Source organism: Thamnophis sirtalis, unplaced genomic scaffold, assembly GCF_051295495.1.
Source record: "Thamnophis sirtalis isolate CommonGarterSnake01/CBP01778 unplaced genomic scaffold, rThaSir2_p1.2 scaffold_11, whole genome shotgun sequence".
NCBI lineage: Eukaryota > Metazoa > Chordata > Lepidosauria > Squamata > Natricidae > Thamnophis > Thamnophis sirtalis.
The window spans coordinates 7,119,075-7,131,006 of record NW_028261391.1 but is presented as its reverse complement, the minus strand read 5'-3'; positions in this window follow the sequence as shown (position 1 = coordinate 7,131,006).

The window sequence follows — 11,932 nt, the reverse complement described above, 5'->3', positions numbered from 1 at the left end:
CCCCAACAATCCGGGTCATCATTTCACCCACCTCGGAAGGATGGAAGGCTGAGTCAACCTTGAGCCGGTGAGATTAGAACCACTGAACTGCAGATAACAGTCAGCTGAAGTGGCCTGCAGTACTGCACCCTAACCACTGCGCCGCCTCGGCTCTTATGGGTACTCCGTCACTGGAGGTTTTCAAGAAGAGCTCGGACAAGCAATTGCCTGAAACGGCCTAGGGCAGTAATGGCGAGCCTTTTTCAGCTCGGGTTCCAAAAGTGTGCACGGCTTTCGTGGAGCCTGGAAAGGGCGAAAACGGCCTCCCCTGCCCCCTCATCCCTGGGGGCCCTCCAGAGGCTGGAAACAGCCAATTTTCTGACTTCCGCTGGGCCTGGTATGTCCATTTTTTGCCCTCCGCAAGCTCCAGGGGCTTTCTGGGAGCCTTGGGAGGATAAAAAACAGCCTAACATGCAAACCGGAAGTTCGGGAATGGACTTCCGGTTTGCCCGTTGGGCCATTTTCCTCCCTCCAGAGGCTTCAGGAGGCTCCCTTGAAGCCTCCGGAAGGCGAAAAAGAGCCCAACGTGCAAACCGGAAGTTCGGGAACGGACCTCCAAGTTGGTTGAGCTGTTTTTCTCCTTCCGGACGCTTCAGGGAAGCCTCCAGAGGGTGAAAAAACAGCCGAAAATCAAGGCTTAAAATCAGCTGGCCAGCGCACGCATGCGCGCTGGAGCTGGCAGGACAACGCCTCATGTGGCCCTCAGAAATGGCACCACGTGCCATCTGTGGCATGCGTGTCATAGGTTCACCATCACAGGTATAGGGTCTCCTGCTTGAGCAGGGGGTTGGATTAGAGGTTCCACCACAAAACCGCGGTAGACAAAAGCGGCTCGACGAAAGCGCGTACGTGACGTCATCACAGCGCGACGAAAACATTGCGCTGTGAGCGGTAAATTTAAAAATAAAGCGAAAACCTTACCCTAACCCAACCAAACCTAACCCTAAGCCTAACCCTAAACCTAACCCTTAACCTAACCCTAAACCTAACCCTAAACCTAACCCTTAACGTAACGCTAAACCTAACGCTAAACCTAACGCTAACCCTTAACCTAACGCTAAACCTAACCCTAACGCTTAACGTAACCCTAAACCTAACCCTAACCCTTAACCTAACCCTAACCCTAACCCTAACCCTAACCCTTACCTTTATGTGAATCGGCTTGCTTTAATTTTATTTTAATTTCAATGTAATTTTTTTTTTCGTCGCGCTGCTGATGACGTCACGTACGCGCTTTCGTCGAGCGCGCTTTTGTCTACCGCGGTTTTGACGGGTCACGGGATTAGAAGCCCTCCAAGGTGCCTTTCAACCCCGTTAACTTATGTTCTGTGTTCTTCCTCAGGATAGGTAGCCTGTATTAGGGTAGAACAAAGAGCAATGGATGGAAACTAATCAAGAAGAGAAGCAACTTAGAACTGAGGAGAAATTTCCTGACAGTGAGAACAATGAATCAGGGCAACAGAAGTTGCCTCCAGAGGTTGTGAAGGCCCCAACACTGGAAGTCTTTAAGAAGATGTCGGATAGCCATTTGTCTGGAACGGTATAGGGTTTCCTTCCTAGGCAGGGGGTTGGACTAGAAGACCTCCAAGGTCCCTTCCAACTCTGCTACTGTATTATTATTGTATTGTATTATTGTATTAGACTCTGTTACCAACATGTCACCGTTTACAAATGCTTACAGTGGTAAAATTTGCAGGGGTGAAAATTTTCTGCTCACTTCAGGATGGGCTGAAGGGCCTTCAACGCCATGCTTTATGGGTGGAAAGCCACCTTCCTGTGGATACTGCTAAGAACAAGTGTAACCTGAGGAAGGGATGAAGAGCTATGAAAAAGGACAAGAGTAGAAAAATGTTGACAACGCGTAGTTATGCTGTACCTAGGAGCAAGCAAGGACCTGCCTTTCGTCCAACAGGTTTCCCCACATGCGTTTGATCAGTATGCTAAGCTCGGTTAGTATTGCCCTTGGTTAGTTTATTTTGGGGAATGTACTACGGCTCTCCGGTTTAACCATTTCTACCCAAATTTCAATACTGTGAGATACTTAGTGCTGTTGTTCTGTCTGTGCGGTCTCAGCCTGCAACTTGTTAAAAAAAACAGCTACTAAATAAAAAAGTAACAATAATTGCACCAATCTCTTAGGTTCTCATTGATTTTTTTTCCTGAAACACCAGTCTGCATTCATACAACACACTTAAACTGGTGGCTGAATCGGCACATTTTTCTGGGTTTGCTAAAAGACATTCAGATTTTTCAGATTCAGATTTAGTTTATTTGTATGCCGCCCTTCTCCGGGAGGGACTCAGGGCGGCGAACAGCTCAAAGGGGGGGAAAAGGGAACATAAAACACAATACACGTGATTAAAATAAACAAGAATCATACAACCACACAAGTCGAGAGGGGAGGGGAACTCATCAACCCCAGGCCTGCCAGCACAGCCAGGTTTTGATGGCCTTCCGGAAGGCCTGGAGAGAGGTGAGGGTCCGAATCTCCGCGGGGAGTTTGTTCCAAAGGGCCGGAGCTGCCACAGAGAAGGCCCTCCCCCGGGTAGTAGCCAGATGGCATTGGCTGGTAGACGGAACCCGGAGGAGGCCGACCCTGTGAGATCTGACGGGTCTTTGGGAGGTAATTGGCAGCAGGTGGTCTCTCAAGTACCCAGGTCCAATACCATGAAGGGCTTTATAAGTTACGACTAGCACTTTGAAGCATATCCGGAGACCGATCGGTAGCCAGTGCAGCTCGCAGAGGATAGATGTAACGTGGGTGTACCAAGGTGCACCCACAATCGCTCGCGCGGCTGCATTCTGGACAAGTTGAAGTCTCCGAATACTCTTCAAGGGCTGCCCTTGAAGGGCAGTAAACACAGCAAGCGGGATTGGTTAGGTTTGTGCGATACGCAGAGCCACAAAGAGACGGAACCTGGTTAAAAACTGCACGCAGCACTTAGGCTGCTATTTGGCATGGTTACAGGTGTGGTGTCAAAGCAGCCCGATCTCTCCTTTCTCAGCACACAAAATATGAACTCATTAACCATAATTGGTCCATTCCTTCCTGAGGTGTCTAAAGAATTGGAGGTTTTCATCAAAAAATGACAAGAGCCATTTTGCAAAGCTGTGGAGATTCTCAGTCATCCAGGATCTGGTTGTCCCAAAGGTGCTTTTTCAAGAGGCAAATGGACTTTCTGGTTTTTCTTTAAAGACATTTCGCTTCTCATCCAAGAAGCTTCTTCAGCTCTGACTGGATGGAGGGGAAATGGAAGGATTTCTACTCCTTGTAGACAGCTGGTCATTTGCATCCTTTTAGAGGGCCGTTGAGGCCTCTTGGAGGTTTATCTGTGGCCTCAAGGTCTCTGACAGAAACTAATGTAAAGAAGCAGATGCTTCAGATAGTGTTGCTTCTGAAAAAATAGGTAAATAATGCTATAATTTTGATGTCTGTTTTCTGTGTGCTGCTAAGCTCCATTGTCTATTTCTCTTTGTAAATTACAGAATTAGATATTTAAATTTCACGGCTGAATTCCTACAGTGTGCCATAAAAATATTTTTCTTTGTAGAGCCTTTCTGTTAATCTGTCATATTAATTTCGTATTCTCCTCCCATCTCTATTTTTTAATGCAGATTTTAAGGTAGAATTCCCTCTACTTGTAGCAGGCCACTGCCATCTAGTGGTCATCCACCAGCACTGGATTTTCCCCCTGATTTTCCTTTCTTACCCAAGTTGTCGTCTTCCCGTCATTTAAACTGCTCTGTAATTAATCTTCTTCACTATTAAAAGCTTATTCTTAAATACTGACCATTCAACAAGATATTGCATGCTTGCTTTTCACCATTTCTAACAAGGTTTGATTTCATTATGAGCCGAGGTGGCGCAGTGGTTAGGGTGCAGTACTGCAGGCCACTTCAGCTGACTGTTATCTGCAGTTCAGCGGTTCTAATCTCACCGGCTCAAGGTTGACTCAGCCTTCCATCCTTCCGAGGTTGGTGAAATGAGGACCCAGACTGTGGGGGCGATATGCTGACTCTGTAAACCGCTTAGAGAGGGCTGAAAGCCCTATGAAGCGGTATATAAGTCTAACTGCTATTGCTATTGCTATTTATTCCTTGTGAGAGTGGTCTGTCTTCCAAGTGGAATGGAAGAGAAACTTGGCATTTCTAGGTGGCAGCCCTGAATTACTTTCCTGTCTTAAATTATTTTTTCCCCTTTTAATTGGCAAAAAGATGTCAAGTCCTCCCTCCCACACACATACCACGGTTAGGCTGCAGTGTGAGGTACCCCAGGAAGGGGTGTCAAACTCGTGGCCCACGGGCTGGATGCATCCCACACTGGCCATGCCCATGCCCAGTTTAGTGAAGGGGGAAAAAGTCGCAATACATCACATGGCACCGCTGTGACAATGCAAGTTTCACACCCCTGGTCTAGGATAATTCATTGTGACTTGCCTGGCTGACTCACCCCAACCATCAGATCCAGAGGTGGGATTCAGCCGGTTCAGACTGGTTCAGGCGAACCAGTTGTTAAAATTCTGCCCAGTTCAGTGAACCAGCTAATCCCACCACTGGCTGGCCTTGTCCCTGCCCATTTTTGTGGCTGTTTTTGGCTGGTTTTTGGGCTTTGGGGCCATTTTTCAAGCCATTTTACTGGCTGTTTTCAAGCCCTTTTTCAGCCCTTTTTCTGGCCATTTTTGGCTGTTTGGGAGCAAATTTTTTGGTCTGTTTTTGGTCTGTTTTGGAGTCATTTTCAGGCCATTTTGGCTGTTCAGTAGTAGTAAATAAATAGAGAGGGAAATTGTACCTTGTTGAGGCCTTTGATGCAATTGGCCAGGAGGTGTGGCTGGGTGTTATGCATGATGTTAAGCTGGCCATGCCCACGCAGTCACATTCCCATCCAGCCATGCTTACCCAGCCAGTCATTAAGGCAGAGAACCAATTGTTAAATTATTTGAATCCCACCACTGATCTCGCCCCATCCAACTCCCCGGCCAACTCGCCCTGGTAAACTTGGTGCAGGACAACTCATTTCAGCCAACTCACTGAGGGACAATGTGCTGTGAGAGACAATTCTACAAAAGATAACTCAAGAGAGGGACAAGTGAATTGCAGTGGGCTTTGCCTTGCTTTAGCTTTGAACCTTCTCAGGTTAGAAATCCTCGAGGCTGGGTGAGTTTCCATTCTACTTGTCCCTCTCTTGAGTTATCCTGCATTGAATTGTTCCACAGCAATTTGTTCCGTGTCAAATTAGCTGCAGCAAGTCAGTCATGGCGAGAGAGCCAGGGCAAGTTAGCCGCTGAAAGTAAAAATTTTAAAAGAAAACTTGATCCATTCCTTTCAAACGGGTTGCATAAATTCAATCCATGAAAATAACGTTTAAAACTTAAGATAATACACTGACCAAAACCATCCAAAGCTTAATTCCGCCGCTTATTTCTTTTATTCTTAGATTTAAATTAGCTTTACATTTTTTTATAGGCAGGCTCTTTTAAAACGGGTAAACATTCCTCACCAGCTGTAAACACTTCCTCTTGTGTTGTGACTGTTGCTCTGTTTTAACTTGCTTGTTTTGTCTTTTGTTTGTATTCCCCTTCCCCCCCCTTGCTTGTTAGTCGCCCTGAGTCTCTCAGGATAGGGCGGCATACAAACGCAATAAACATTTAAACTCTTCCATTTCCTTCCATTTTGGAGCCGTCCCTACTTCATCAGCCTGGGGATTGAGCTTTTAACACCAGCTGAGAGACCTTCTTCTGCATCAATCAGGGACTTTACGATGTCCCTGTGATCTGCAGAACATAGTCTTCCTGTTCACCGTCTCTACGGGACGGTTTAGGTCCGATTGGACCACCCAGTGAAAAAAGTATTGGCGGAGATCTCAGAGCATCGAGATCAGGTGACCATTTCGTAGCGACAAAGGCTCCTCCTCCCAAGACGTACCAAGTTTATGAAGAGGCAAATTTTTTTAAAAAAGTTTTTGTACTCTGCAAACCTCCCAAAAACGGCCAACATGGGCCCTTTTTTTTTTTCAAAAAAAAAAAGCCCTTAGGAGGCTTATAGAGTGTTCAGGGGGTGGGCAAAATCAAGCAGAAAACTGTCTGTTGTTTGCAAAAATGGCCCCGTTTTTTGTCAAAAAAAGGGGCATTAGGAAGCTTATAGAGTGCTCCTGGGGGCTGGGTGGGGGCAAAATTGAGCAAAAAAGTGGCCCATTTTTTTGCCCATTTCTCCCCAGGACCCAGGAGATCTCTGAAAGCCTCCTACAAGCTATGCACGGCCATTTGGTGAAGGGGGCAAAGTTTCAGCCTCTTTTTTGAGGGAAAAAGGTGTGTCTTATACTCCGAAAAATATGGTAGTTCAGAGAACCAGCAAATACCATCTGTGGCTGGCCCCAAAGAGGGGAGGTTATGGGGATTTTGCAGTATCCTTCCCCTGCCACGCCCACCAAGCCACGCCCACAGAACCAGTAGTGAAAAAAAATTGAATTTCACCACTGGTTGAAGACTTATGGAGCTTCTGGAAGGAGAGTTTTGAGTTCATTTTGAAGGCTTTCTACCTTTCAAAATGAATCATTCTGCTTAACCTCAATTTAAAATGTATTTGTTTGCTTTGGGGATTAACATGTTTTGAAAACCCAACCGATGAGCTGATCATTCAATGCCTTCTACAAATTCAAAAGGGGAAAAAAAAGAAGTTAATGAATTAATCAGGCTACATATGCTACACGAACACGGCCCCCGGCTCTTCTATTGAGTGGAAAACCTAACAGGAGTTCAACTTGTGGTATCCTTGAATGAAAGTTTTCATCTCTGCACTTGAGTTTAAATTTCTGGGGTTGCTGCTGCGGGCAAAATGTAAGACAGATGGAAGAAGACATACATGGTGACTGTGCTTATTATTTCCCCAAGGCAAAGAAAGAGAAGTGGAAGGAAGGAAAAGAAGGAAAGAGAGTGCAGAAAAATGCATACAACTAGATAAGTGTATCGCAACCTTAGGAACTTTAAGATGGGTGCACTTCAACTCCCAGAATTCCCCAGCCAAAATTCTGGGAGTCCACCCATCTTAAAGTTGCCAAGGTTGAGAAACACTGCTTTAAATTTGTTGTTGTTAATTGCAAAGTTGTGTCCGATGCAACACGACCTGATGGACATTGTTCCTCCAGGCCTTCCTGTCCTCTACCATCCTCTGGAGTCCATTTAAGCTCACGCCGACTGCTTCGGTGACTCCATCCAGCCACCTCATTCTCTGTTGCCCCCTTCTCCTTTTGCCCTCAATCCTTCCCAGCATGAGGCTCTTCTCCAGGGAGTCCTTCCTTCTCATTAGGTAGCCAAAGGATTTGAGTTTCAGAAGGTGATAGGTAGATAGATACATAGATAGATACTGTAGAGAGAGATAGAGATAGATAGATAGATAGATAGATAGATAGATAGATAGATAGATGGATGGATGGATGGATGGATGGATGGATGGATGGATGGATGGATGGATGGATGGATGGATAGCTTCGGTGACTCCATCCAGCCACCTCATTCTCTGTCATCCCCTTCTTCTTTTGCCCTCAATCTTTCCCAGCATGAGGCTCTTCTCCAGGGAGTCCTTCCTTCTCATTAGGTGGCCAAAGCATTTGAGTTTCATCTCCAGGATCTGGCCTTCTAAAGAGCAGCCAGGGTTGATCTCCTCTAGGACTGACCAGTTGGATGGCCTTGCAGTCCAAGGGACTTGCAGGAGTCTTCTCCAGCACCCGAGTTCAAAGACCTCCATTCTTTGGTGCTCAGCCTTCCTTATGGTCCAACCTTCACAGCCATCCATTGCAACTGGGAAAACCACAGCCTTGACTATACACACTTTTGTTGGCAAGGTGATGTCTCTGCTTTTTAGTCTGCTGTCTAGATTTGCCATTGCTTTCCTCCCCGGGAGCAAGCATCTTTTGATTTCTTGGCTGCAGTCCCCATCTGCAGGGATCTTGGAGCCCACGACAATAAAATCTGTCACTACTTCCATTTCTTCCCCATGCTTTAAATCTAGGAAGCTCTTTTTTCATTGTCTCATCCCATATCCAGTAGGAAGAGCAGCTAGCCCATGTCAATTTATTCCATTGATTGGAAACCAAGGAAGTATAAAATCAGTTATCTGGTCTCTGCATGGCAGCTACAACCACAACCACATATCCTCTGGATGAACAAGCCCAGAGGTGGGTTCCTACCAGTTCGCACCTATTCGGTAGAACCGATTCGTCAAATCTACCGAACCGGTTAGAAGAGGTTCCACCAGTGGACCCGGAAAGCAGGCCACACCTACAGAAGAGGCTCCAAAATTTTTTGAAACCCACCACTGGTCCTTGGATATGATTATTCTACACTATCACACTCCTATTTATAAAACTCAGTGCTTCTGTGAAAGGTAAGGATGACTCCTGCGTTTGTGGTGCAATCAGAACATTGCGTGTGTTGAAGTTGTTTTAACGCAAACCAAAGATGCCTTTTAAAAAACAAGTTTACATCATATTCTTATGCAGGCCAGTGCTGTGTGTGAGGTAATTTAAGGTGGTTCTTACAAGTGTCGTCAGCATCTTCATATCTGGTCACATGGGCGGCAAGCCACTCCCACAAAGGAGGCCACACCCACAGAGTAGGTTCGAACAATTTTTGAAACCCACCACTGAACAAGCCCCTAGCTTCCTAGCTTCCTCTGGCCACACTGTTCATTAAACATCCAGGGCAGAATGTCTTTGCATTGTGCCTCGCTCCGTTGCCTGCATTTGCTGAGCCAGTGGGCTCCCCAGCATTATGTTCCTGGCCTACCCACACAGCAGGATGCTAATGATGCCACAAAAAATGTGTCTGCAAAGAAGGGGCCTAAATTATTCAGCCACTTGCCAGTGCAATTAAATTAACTCTTCATTGGGAGCCATGAATATTTCACCAGAGAGAGGCGTGGGAATTCTCTAAGCGGCCAGGATTCGCTTCCAAGGCAGCGGAGAGCGTGCACGGTTGATGGGGTGAATCTATAAGCCAAGTACCCCTCACTCATCATGAAATCTCCAGAACCGTAAAGCTTACGAACTTGAAATTTGGCACGTGTGTTCCTCTTGACTCCAAGGTGCTCGCTAAGAAAGGATTTGTCAAAATGACCATCAGATCATTAGCTCTGATGCTAAGGAGTTCTACTCCCCCTCCCCACCTGAAAACAACTCTGTTCCAGCTGCCAGTTGCCTCACATTCCGTTACCTCAGTTCAAACTGGCAGACATTCTACTCCTTCACTCAAGAGCGGTCTGGGGCTCCTTACAGTACTAAACGTCGGTACCTCACCAAAATGTCTACACCTTCCACCTATGGAACGGCTTCCGGACTTAAAGGGGGTGTATTTCTGTATGTGTTTCAATCCAGGGGTGGGTTGCTCCCAGCATTACTGCCAATTCAGTGCACAAAAAAAGCTGGCTGGGGAATTCTGGGAGTTAAAGTCCACCAGGCTTAAAGTTGCCAAGGTTGGAGAGCCCTGAATTAAACTTCCATCAGTTCCTCGCCTCCAACATCTTCTTTCCAAGTCTTCTTCAGCATCCCCACAGCCATTGACTCACCTATGACCCTCCAAGAATGATCCTGGGTTGAGATCAACTGCCCAACTTATATAATAGAATCTCTAAACCCAACACAAAGCAAGTCATCCAGCTCGGAGCTGAAGAAGCTTCTTGGATGAGAAGCGAAACGTCTTCCAAGAAAAAACAGGAAGTTCAGTTGCCTCTGCGGGGTGGAAAGCACCTTTGAGACAAGCATGGCCTGGGAGACTGAGAACTGAATTACAGTGAGCCCTATTGCTCACTGTAGCAGCATTGCCAAAAAGGCATTGAGAGTTGTTAACCTAATTTTGCAAAGCTTCTTCTCTGGTAAGATCATACTGCAAACTAGGGCATACAAAACCTTTGCTAGACCAATTCTCGAATACAGCTCATCTGTCTGGAATCCACACTGCATATTGGACATCAACACAATTGAGCGAGTCAGAAGTATTTCCCAAGAAGAGTTCTCCACTCCTCTGCTCGCAACAGAATCCCTTAAGCCCCCAGGCTTGAAATTTTGGGCTTAGACAATTTAGAACTTTGGTGTCTTCTATCCGACCTAAGCTTAGTACATAAAATTATCTGCTGCAATGTCCTACCTGTCAATGACTACTTCAGCTTCAACTGCAACAACACACCAGCTCACAATAGATACAAACTGATGGTAAACCACTTCAAATTCGATTGCAGAAAATACGACTTCAGCAACAGAGTGGTCAACGCCTGGAATGCTCTATCTGACACCGTGGTTTCTTCCCCAAACTCCCAAAACTTTAGCCTTAGACTGTCTACTGTGGGCCTCACCCCATTCCTAAGAGGTCTTTAAGGGGAGTGCATAAGCGCACCAGTGTGCCTTCTGTCCCTGTCCTAATATTCCCTTGTATTTGTACCCATTTCCTGTGTTCATGTCTATGTTTATACTTATACCTGTTACCTCATACATGTTTGACAAAATAGATAGATAGATAGATAGATAGATAGATAGATAGATAGATAGATAGATAGATAGATAGATAGACAGACAGACAGACAGACAGACAGACAGACAGACAGACAGACACACTATATTGCCAAAAGTATTCACTCACAACTGATTCTGATTATGTGGATGGGTGAGCGAATACGTTTGGCAATATAGTGTAGGTAGGTAGGTAGGTAGGTAGGTAGGTAGATAGATAGATAGATAGATAGATAGATAGATAGATAGATAGATAGATAGATAGATAGATAGAGATAGATAGACAGACAGACAGACAGATATGGATGGATGGATGGATGGATGGATGGATGGATGGATGGATGGATGGATAGATAGATAGATAGATAGATAGATAGATAGATAGATAGATAGACAGACACAGACAGGGAGGGAGGGAGGGAGGGAGGGAGGGAGGGAGGGAGGGATAGATAGATAGATGATAGATAGATAGATAGATAGATAGATAGATAGATAGATAGATAGATAGATAGATAGATAGATAAGATTAGATAGATATGGATGGATGGATGGACGGACGGACGGACGGACAGACAGACAGACAGACGATGATAGATAGATAGATAGATAGATAGATAGATAGATAGACAGACAGACAGACAGACAGACAGACATTCTTCCCCCTGCGTGAAAACTTTCCAAGTTCCGCTCCATGCCCAGCTCCCCAAACACCTTACCCTTTCCTCCCAATTCCCCATTTTCAGAAGAGCCCTCCCCCCCACCTCTACCCACATCCTCCCTTCTCTGGCAGACGCGCTAACCTGCGGCTGAAACCAGCGTGGCCTCTGTGATTCTCTCCAGTTTTCTGTGCTGAACAATTAATAATTTATTTCATTATGAGCAAAGAACGAAGGGGGGGGGGAACAGTGAAAGAAACCGCTAACGAGATCAAAACAAGCCCATAACATCTGGCAGAGATGCTTTCATCTTCGGCCTCTGGCATCCTGGGGAAATGGAGCTGGGCCTCGGATGGCATGGTGGAGATCTCAGCATGCCAGTTGCTCCTAGCCTCCTTTGCCCTGTTTGCTACTCCTTCCCCCTGCCTCCGTGGCCCATCCCAATTTTGCCTCCATCTGCATCTTTGCCCAAGGTGTATCTTCTCCCGAGCTGGAGAAAACCAGCCCAAGACTTCTCCAGCCTCTTTCCTTTGCCTTCTTGGTCAAAGACAAATCCTTAGTGCTCTGTTGTTTTCTTGATTGTTTTCTTGCAGACAGTTGTTTCATTGCCAAAGTAGGTAATATCATCAGTGCGCTTGGTTACGGTATTGTTTTCTGCCTGATTGTTTGTATTTGTATTTTGTATTTGAAATTTATTTATAGGCCGCCCTTTTCCCTGGGGGGACTTAGGGCGGCTCACAAC